Consider the following 10,563-nt stretch of genomic DNA (forward strand, 5'->3'; position numbering starts at 1 on the left):
TAAAAAGTTAATTTGACCAGTCTGTTTGTAAATTCCGAGAAATTATTCTGGCTAATATTAAGACAGAAAAAAATGTTATGCTATGAAGATGATGCAAATGAATGTGAAACGAAAAATTGGTTAGAGTTAAAAGTAGTGGGCAAATTTTGGGGTGCAACACATTGGACTGACAATAAACTAATGACCCGTCCGATTATAACGTCCCCCTGTTCCACATCCCGGTGAGTTAGTTTATCTCCTAGGTCTTCCACGATTTTCTTGAGGTGTTTGGGGTCTTTGTGTGCTGACCTGATCGAGCAATGGTTGGTTGGAAGGTCCAACGGAAGTTCCAGCGGTATTTGATAGATGTGTCATCATTTGCTCCCAATATCCGGAGGGGCTCTGGCCAACGGCGCTTCCGTAATAGAGTTCGGTGCCCATGTCATCGTTGTAACACCCTTCTAAAATACCCCAAATATTTAATTAAAACAACATATATAAATCAGAGTAAGTATGCAATTAAGGGTGTCACACAAACACTTCACACCATTCACCATAATATTTAGTCATGCTCATTATTTAACTCAAAACATAAAGCAGTGCACAATACGCAGCGGATAGAGATCAAATCGATCATTTAAAACATGTAACACATTACATGTAAAATTATTCAACAAGGTAAAACATCCCGTCCCGATGTTACATCTATCAGAGCATGACCCACTAAGGAGACTACACTAGACTCCAAGCACTAGCTTCTACTCAATCACTGCTCGTTACCTGAAAAATAGTTGTAAGGGTGAGTTCCTCAATAGATATAATAAGCATTATAAAATATCATGTCATGTTAAGTAATTTAACACGTTAATCACCCTAATCACATAACACATTCGGTAACGGCACATCAACTCAAACATCATACTCAACACCAATACAATTCATACTCAATATCAACACAAACACCACTTCTCAATTAAATTAAATATCCATACAACAAACCAACAAAAATGCAACTCTAATGAGACTCGACTCGTCATGCATGTGGTACCATTCGGAGTAAAACTCCCAACTTAAAATCTGCCAATTTAACGAGGCATCAAGGCTTAAGCCTTCAACTTTCAACTTTTGCCAATCCAGGCCAACGTGGTGTGAGCAAAGCTCCGACTTAATGCATATGAATTTACATGACATACACGACTTTAAAATTCCGACAACATGATAATAATAGCAACACAACAATGTTTTCAACATAATCAACTTATAATCAACTTTGACATACACGACTTTAAAATTCCGACAACATGATAATAATAGCAACACAACAATGTTTTCAACATAATCAACTTATAATCAACTTTGACATACACGACTTTAAAATTCCGACAACATGATAATAATAGCAACACAACAATGTTTTCAACATAATCAACTTATAATCATCTCTGACATAAACTAAGTATTATATAATTCCATTCCAAAACGTACACAAGATTCAATTATCAATTTTTCACTTTTCCCACAGTGTTAACCGGTTAACGCCCTGGGTTAACCGGTTAACGCAGGACAGAACACGCTTCCTGGCCAATCACAACAGTGTTAACCGGTTAACGCCCTGGGTTAACCGGTTAACGCAGACAGAACAGCAATTTTCATAAATCACAACAGTGTTAACCGGTTAACACCCTGGGTTAACCGGTTAACGCAAGACAAAAAGCTGTTCCTCCGCTAATACGAAGCAGAATGCAGAATTCTCCGCATTCTCCGCCGTTGGAGGACTTCCGGACCTCCGATTCCAATTCCGTAAAAAGCGATACGTTCGGGGAATCACGACTCACACAATTACCGATTCAATTACAGCTTAAACACAGTTTATTCATCACAATTTTTCAGCACTCATCATCCCAATTAGGGTCAATTCAACGGTTTATCACTACCCATTACATGTTAATCTATAATACCCATTAAACGACGATAAACCCCCCTTACCTGAGTTAATCCGGCGAATCTTTAAGCTTCAAGCTTTTCTCTTCTCCAACCTTCTTCCTCTTGCTCTGTCTCTTTGCCCTTTTCCTCTTTTCAGCCGCTTCTCTGCTTTTCACGTAAAAACCCTCTTTACCAAAAAATGAAACTCTTTTCCTTATTCCAACTTATATACTCCAATAATAAAATCCAATAATATTATTCCAATAATAATAATAATCCAATAATTCCAATTATTTAATTAAATTAATAAATATAATATTAACTTAAATTAAATAATTATCTTATCTTTATCGGGGTGTTACAATCGTAGTTAGGGCATTGTGGTTGAGTGAATTGGGGACGATATAGTTGCCCAAATTGGGTCATTGAGTCGTTTTGGAAACAAAGCAATGGTTTCTGGGGCGACTATAGTTAAACAATGATTGGGTGTTATTGATGGGGGGCTACGATGAAGTGACCCATATGAATCATCTGGGCTATAGACAGTTGTGGTTGCGGGGTTTGATTCTTGGTTTTGTGTTTGAGTGAGAGGTATGAATGGATTGCGACGTTGGATGGTTGGTTGTTGGGTGGTTGGCATGAACGGGTTGCGATGTTGGGTGTTTGGTTGTTGTGTGTATGTGGTTGGTTGATGTTGTATGGTTGGTTGTTGGGTTTGGTTGGGTTCACATTGGTGTTGGGTGGTGAATTGTTGTGGGGCATACCATGACGAAGCATGTTGGCGTGGATCCATCAAATACCGCGGCTCAGATACAAATTGTTGAGTTGTTACCGATCTAAACCATGCCATATATTTTGTTGAGTCGGTCTTGCACCATGGATATCTGGTTTGTTCAAGATGTGTTGTCTTTGATTCCTCTATGGACGACACATGTCTTTTGCAAAGTCTCTCCAATCAGAATAATCCCATTGTGCATCAACCCTTTTTTGATGTCAATTCCCCAAACACGTGGGAGATTCTGGAATCTGTTGTAGCATCCAGAACTGCAGTTTGACCCGGTCACTCTGGTGCATTTCCACCATAGTGAATCGGATAACCGGTGTCTTCGTTGTCCAAACTGCAGCATCGTCATGGTTCACATCATGGAAAATAATTTGAGAAGTATTTTTAAATTAAAATATAGTTGGGTAGGATTATTACATCGTCATGTCCAATGTGGTCCAATAGATTTCGATAGACTACAATAGCGTGTTTCACACACCTATTGTAGTTCATTCCCCTTACTGACCACCTAAGATAAAAAAGAAGTGAAAAATATTATTTACTATTAATTATAATATAAAATATAATTAACTAAATGGTGAATGGTAAAGTGTTAGACTTACTTGGTTGCAAACGGGAACACGAATGGGCGCTCATTTATCGGGGCGAGCGACGACATTCTTGACCAGCCCCAAGCTTGAAGCAAATACGCACATGAAAAAAAATATAGGTAATCTTTTTTGTAGTTCTATACATTTCACTATATAGATGGGCCAATAGAGCTGAACCCTAACTATAAGTGTTTACCTTATTAATGTTGCGTAATAAAGGTAAATACATTATATTTACAAAATTACCTGTACTTTCTGGAAACAAAAAATTATCAAATAAAATCATAATATACAACCAAGCTTTTATTATTTTCTCATACTCGGTTGAATCGTCGGGAATTACTTTACTGGCATAATATTGTTGAAGGTATTTTAAACTTATACCTTGCCCCCTTGCTTGACCGGACGTATCTCCCTCAGTTTTGTCGTCTAGCAAATGGGCACCCAATAATTCATTGTAGATATTGTTGTCTTGGTTAACTCGATCATTCACTGCCTTTCCATCTATACGGAGACCCAACAACATGTACACGTCCTCAAGTGTGACGGTACACTCACCAATCGGAAGGTGAAATGTGTGGGTCTCGGGTCTCCACCTCTCCAACAAAGTTAGAATGAACTTGTAGTCCACCGAGTACGAAACAATGTTGAGTAGATTTCCAAATCCACATCCTCTAATATATGGTTCTATTAAAGGATCGTGGGGTACATATTCATGTACACGACATCTAAACGGCTTCGGATCCTAATAATAAAAAAGTAAGAAAATGCAATTAGAAGAGAAAATACATAATCAACAAGCACAACTCTATAAGAAGTAAGAAAAACATAGATAACAAAGGTATAAGACTAAAAATAGAAAAAGTAAAAAGAGAGAGATGACATACAAATGCCGATATACTCTCGAGCGTGCCTCTATGTTCATCGCCCATAGTCAACAAAGAAATGATTTGATTTTGCAAAGCTTTAGTGTGGTAGAAGAAACAAGTGTGGTAGAAGAATATAATTGAGTATTGATGAAGATGATTTGATATTGTTGATATGAGAGGCTATTTATAGATGAATGAGAGAGTAGGTTTGCAACCTAAGATGAATGTGATTGGTTGCATGGAATGGCAAGAGAAGACAAGGGAATGACTACCTTCAGAAAGCATGTGAGAGATAGCATGTGAGGAATCTCTTCTAGGCGCATGTGAAGAATCAACATGTAAGGGAAGATGCGCCATTCCTCTTGGCGCCTACATGTGATTCTTCACATGCAAGGAAGAGGCTCCCTTCCTCTTGGCGCCTTAGTGTAGGGCAATGGGAAGGGGCGCCCTTCCTAGTGGCGCATAAGACCAATTTTTGTGAAGAGGCACCCATCCTTTTGGCGCCCCAGTTATTTTATGGCGCCTAGGGAATGGGCGCCTAGGTGGGAATCTCAAGGCTCAGGCGCATGTGTGTTCTTGTCACTCTTTTCTCTGCATGGTTGATTCTTTCTACTACATGCATGGTCAAGTTTGTACAAACAATGACCAAGTTATCAATGCAACGACCAAGTTAGCAATTAAACATTATTTATGTTGTGTGGATGAACAACTTAGCAATGCATTCAATTCCCTTAAAGATATCTACATATTTAATATTTCAACAAAATGTCTTCCACACAACATTACATGATCAGTGCCCATGTCGAAGGTGAAATATTTGATCATCAGTTGTTCGGTTTTTCTTTTCGAAACACAGAGGTAACTCGGTTTACAATAAATCGACGATCAAATTTTTCACATCTGAAACAAAGAATAGAAAAGAAATTGCAATGCAGTAATGTGGGCCAAATCATCTATAAAAATCCGGTTTGGTTTGTAGAAAACCAGGTTAAATTTTATCAGAAGAAGATTCGAGATAATGATGATATTCAGCATATGTTTGTCAGTCACGAACAATCTAGTTACAACGATATAGAGTTGTATATATTACCACATCAACAACAGGTGTCTCTGTACATTGATCAGTCACAAGTGTTTTGTGAGACTGATGACGAACAAGCTGAGGTGAATGTTCTAGATGACAAAGAAGAAGAATCTGAGATCATGGTTGATTCGATGGTGAACGCTGAAGAGGAAGAGGAGCCAATACCAACAAGTTATGTATACTGCCCACCCCAACAGATGACAAGGTTAAATTTGGGTTTAGATGAACCTTTAGCAGATGTATGGTACAATCCTTACGTGCAGATGCAAGGATCTTTGAAACAAGGAGACACATTTCGCACAAAAGAGGAATGTGTAAGAGCCATTAAGAAATTCCACATGCAACTATCAGCTGATTTCAGAGTTGACAGAACTGACGCATCGAGGTATAAAGTTTATTGTCCGAATGAGCACTGCCTTTTTATGTTGTCAGCTTCGTACCGGAAGAGGAGCGAGTCTTGGGAGATTGGATCAATGGGTCCAGATCACACATGCATGCTGACAAACCCAATCTAGGATCATCGTAAATTAAGCTCTCAGCTAATATGTGATGAAATATTATCTGTTATTAGCGACAATCCATCATTAAAGGTGAGTACAATAATCTTGCATATTAGGGCAGAGTACGAGTACACTCCATCATATAGGAAGGCATGGATAGCTAGGACAAAATCTATTGAAAAAGTGTTTGGCAATTGGGAGGAGTCTTACAAACAACTTCCAAAATACTTGTTGGCTCTGATTGCACGTTGCACCTCAGCCTAACTTATGTTTGATCTCCGACAGACACCCTTCAATCATCAGTGCATATAATAACATTGACAACGGATGGCAAAATCCTCCTTCGACGCATGTGTTATGTAATAGACATATTGCTCAGAATTTCATGCGGGAAATCAAAGATAAGACGTTGCGGAAGAAGGTTGTCAATGCAGGTTACGCATTATCAGAACCTTCTTTCAAACACTACCGCAAGGAAATAAGATTGTCAAACAAAGATGCGGTACGGTGGATCCATGGTATTCCTTTGGAGAAGTGGACTAGGGCATACGACAACGGTCGACGTTGGGGCCACATGACAACAAATCTTGTGGAATCAATGAACTCTGTCTTCAAAGGCATCCGTAACCTACCAATAATCTCTTTGGTGCATGCTACATATTTCAGGCTAAGGGCGTTGTTTGAAACCAGACGCTTAAAATGGAGTTCAGTGTTGCAATCTGGACAGTTGTTCAGTGATGCTTCGATGAAATTCATCAGACATGAAGCTGCCAAAGCAAACACACATGTGGTTACGGTCTTTGACTGAAGTAAAGGTTGGTTTAGTGTTGTCGAGTCCATGGATCACAATGAGGGCATGTCGATGGGACAGTACAGAGTCGAACTAGATAGAGGTTAGTGCGACTGCAGAAAGTTCCAAGCCTTTCGTACCCCCGCTCCCATGTCCTTGCGGCATGCTCAAAGGTTCGAAGGGATCCATCATACTTGTTACCTGAAGTTTACAAAATCGTCAGTCTTTCAAATGTTTATAAAATTAGTTTTTTTCGTAGTGGCAAAAGAGGATTATTGGCCAGAATATCAAGGGGACATCGTCTGGCACAACGAAGTTATGCGAAGGAAGAAAAAGGGTCGCCCAAACAGCATCCGAATTCGAACCGAAATGGATACGGCGAACAAAATGGTTAGACTATGTAGTTCATGCCGTCAACTAGGTCACAATCGTAATAACTGTCCTAGTGTTAGAATGAGCACAACCAGATAAATTTACATGTACCTCTATTGCAATATATGAAAAATTAAATTTATTTCATATTAGACGTCTGTCACGAAAGTACCATTGCATAAAGAGTAACACATATAATTATAACAAATACAAGAACTATGCAATTACAACCAGCAAAACAATTTTGAACATGTAATGCATCATCCTACGAGCGTCTTGGTCTGTCTTAATATCCACCAATTCGTGTAATTCTCCGTGTTGGTTGAACGTGGACACAAACCATTGTATTCTTCTAATTCGTTCACCCTCTCCAATTTCTCCCTCTAACCAACTGTACAACGTCCGATTAAGACGTTCAAACATATTTGTGTTCCAAAGTCGAATCTGTACCGGAGCCGCAACGGCAGAAAATATTACATCAGCACTTTGTTTTTGAATGTATGCAGACATTGTTGAAACAGGGAAAATTGAAATTGATGGTGGTTGAATTGTATTAGGAGATGAGTTTGAGTGATAAATATTGCATCCAATGCGTGGTATTTATAGAGACGGACAAAACATGTGGGCGCTTGAGGGATTGACGCCCACATGACCATCACATGAAGCCAGATGAATTAGCGCCCACACAACCAAATGCACCTAGGCGCCACTAGCATTGACGCCTCCTCATGAGGCCCAATGCAGGCACCAATAGTATTGGCGCCTCCTCATGAGGAGCGCAATGCATGCGCCAATGCTAGTGGCGCCTCCTCGTGAGGAGCGCAATGCATGCGCCAATACTATTGACGCCTCCTCTTTATGCATTGGGGGTGCCCCAGTTCATCTGACGCATCCTCTACCAAACCTGGTTATTTTGATAATTTTTTTAAATAATTAGTTATTTTGAAAAAAAAATAAAAATAATTATTATTTTGAAAAAAAATTCCAAACTTTTACCTACTTCCTCTTCAAGAACACCCATATTAATCCTATTTGAATCTGCTCAAACTTCAACAAAATTCAAGAAACCGATATCCTGAATTTCACAAAACTCCCAATGTCTTTATATCTGAGTACAATTATCGTACTATGTAATCAAGCTTCATGTTAATCCTATTCATAGAGGATGTGAACTCTACTATTTTCATTAACTTGTGCCATAAGACAATGATTCAATTAGTAAAAAATATGAGCATACAAAAGTATATAGACAATCATGAATATGGTATCTATCGGTTATATATAACTGTCAACTGAATATGGTTTCAGAGTTATAGATATATCCAAAACCAACAATGCTTAAAACCAACAGTACAACAGTAACAATTGACCCCAAACTCCATATAATATAACTATACTTAATCCGATTCAAAGCCATAATTCAGAAAGAAAGGAAATAGCATAACAATAACCAATTTCTTTTTCTACATATCATTACAATGACATTCAAGATTAGCCCATGGTTCAAAAAGTTACAGAATAATTAAACCTATAATTTAAAGCCTAGTGTCGAGGGTGAGGCACAAATTGGTATTATTCTCCAGCTCAGCCAAGTGATTATGCATGAAAAGGATACCACATTTTCTCTGGGAGAAGCAATTTAAGCATTCTAAGAGAAACTTGAGAAATACTCATCAATCTGCATAAAAATGCTCAGTAGACATCAAAGAGTAAAGGTAATCAGAAGAACTGTTACCCATGGTTTTAAACTGCTTTCCACAAGAACGGCGACAGTAATTGTGACTACAAGTCTACAACCTATGCTTTTCAAGATCTCAACAACCACATCAAATCCAGCTATATCTGACTACAATATTCTACATATCAAATATCATAACATAACCACCACAACTGTAATTAAAAACCTTACTTATATGATAACAAGATGTGCATAAAGTAAACCAGGGTGTTACAATTTGATTACATTACATGTTTTAACTGAACCAAAATAAAAAACATAACGAACAGGCTTTTCCTTTCTGTTTTACAGGTAAACCGAATGCTAAATTAAGCCGATAAATAAGAGACTCGTCTGTCATCATTCATTAACTATGAAAATATGGAATACACAAAAATGCTCATCACCAATTCACCACCACTATCACTAATTACTACCACAATAACTAATAACTAACATGTGCTTGTGATCAAAACCATAAACACATCCAACCAAGCCAACAACATATAAACAATTTCATCAATTACACCATATCTTGATAAAAACAAAAAATTGCCATTTAGATCTATGAAACACTGGCACATATATAGACACGACACACAGGACTAGTTGAATAATGCGGTAATGCGGAATACCAAACACACACCTTCAATCTGAAGTGTCAATGCTACATAGTCATGATCAATCATCATCATCATGATCACTCTCATCACTGAAATACCCAGCTTTCTTCCCTTTCTTCTTCGTCTTGTTGTTGTCCAAACCCTCATCATCATTTCTGTTTCTCCCCAGCAACCTTTCACCCGCTTCATCATCCACAACAGAAGCCCAATTATCGTCAAACTGCTCCGCAGCAATCTGACCACCCTCCTCCTCCTCCTCATCACCTTCCTCCTCCCCATCCCTATCCCTCAGCCCACTAAATCCCCATCGCGGTTTCTTAGGCTGAGGCCGCGGCCTCGGCCCCAACTGATTCTTAGGACACTCATACGACAAATGACCATGCCCCCCACACTCATAACACAAAGCAGTCTCAGTATTGTACACGCGCTTCCGAATAAACTCCGGAGCACGTCCATTATCAGCAGCAATAGAAGCAGTTAGTGTCCTTCCATTGAGAATCTTCTTATTCATCTCCGCCACGGCGCGTTGGGCGTCATTACGAGAAACGAATTGGACAAACGCGACACCGCGGCTTAGGCGCGTGTGACGGTCTTTGAGAACGGTAACACGCGCGATGCGCCGAAAGTAGAGAAGAGCGTATGGAGATCGGAGTTTGTTAGGGAGTAATCTAGATTAGAAACGTATAGCGTCGATTTTGATGGTGCTAAGGATTCACCTGTTCCTCCTATTGATGATCCTTTGTTGTTCGATTTTGATTGGGGTTGATTACTGGATGTGGTTCCGGTGGTGGTGTTGGGGGTTGAGGACGAAGCGCAGTAGCGGTAGTAGAAAACGTCGTCGTCTTCATCGCTGTCGCTGTGTTTTCGTTTGTGTTTCTTCTTGCTTGACATTTTTTCGGTTCAGGTTTTTTGTTTCCGGCAACGGCGTTCGGTTTCCGGCGACGGAATTAGTTCTCCGATGCTTCTTTAATCTATAGAGGAAATCTGAGAGTGGAGAGATTCTATAATGCGTTTGAGAAACCCTAGAGAAGTGAAGCGAAACTCCAAGCGGATCTGGACATGGATCCGGATATTTTGGATTGGTTTTATTTATGGTTTTATCCAATCTTATTTTTTTATAAGCAGTACTATCCATATGTAAATGGACAACTTGCTCACCGCCAGAGTACTTGTAAAGATAGCATAAAACTAAAAATTATTATGTTTTAATATTTTTTTGTTTAATTGGTCAGCCACCCATCTGCATATATAAATTTTAATAATTTTTTGTTATTATGATGCTAGATTTTTTAAGACAAAAATTTCTAGTTCGTTAGATATACAATTTTATTA

General features: G+C 38.8%; 1 pseudogene; it reads right to left on the reverse strand.

The window, feature by feature from the left end:
- Positions 1-9,289: 9,289 nt before the first annotated feature.
- Positions 9,290-10,198, reverse strand: LOC127137488 (U11/U12 small nuclear ribonucleoprotein 31 kDa protein-like; annotated as a pseudogene).
- Positions 10,199-10,563: the final 365 nt, after the last annotated feature.

This window comes from Lathyrus oleraceus, chromosome 4 (genome assembly GCF_024323335.1).
Source record: "Lathyrus oleraceus cultivar Zhongwan6 chromosome 4, CAAS_Psat_ZW6_1.0, whole genome shotgun sequence".
Lineage (NCBI taxonomy): Eukaryota > Viridiplantae > Streptophyta > Magnoliopsida > Fabales > Fabaceae > Lathyrus > Lathyrus oleraceus.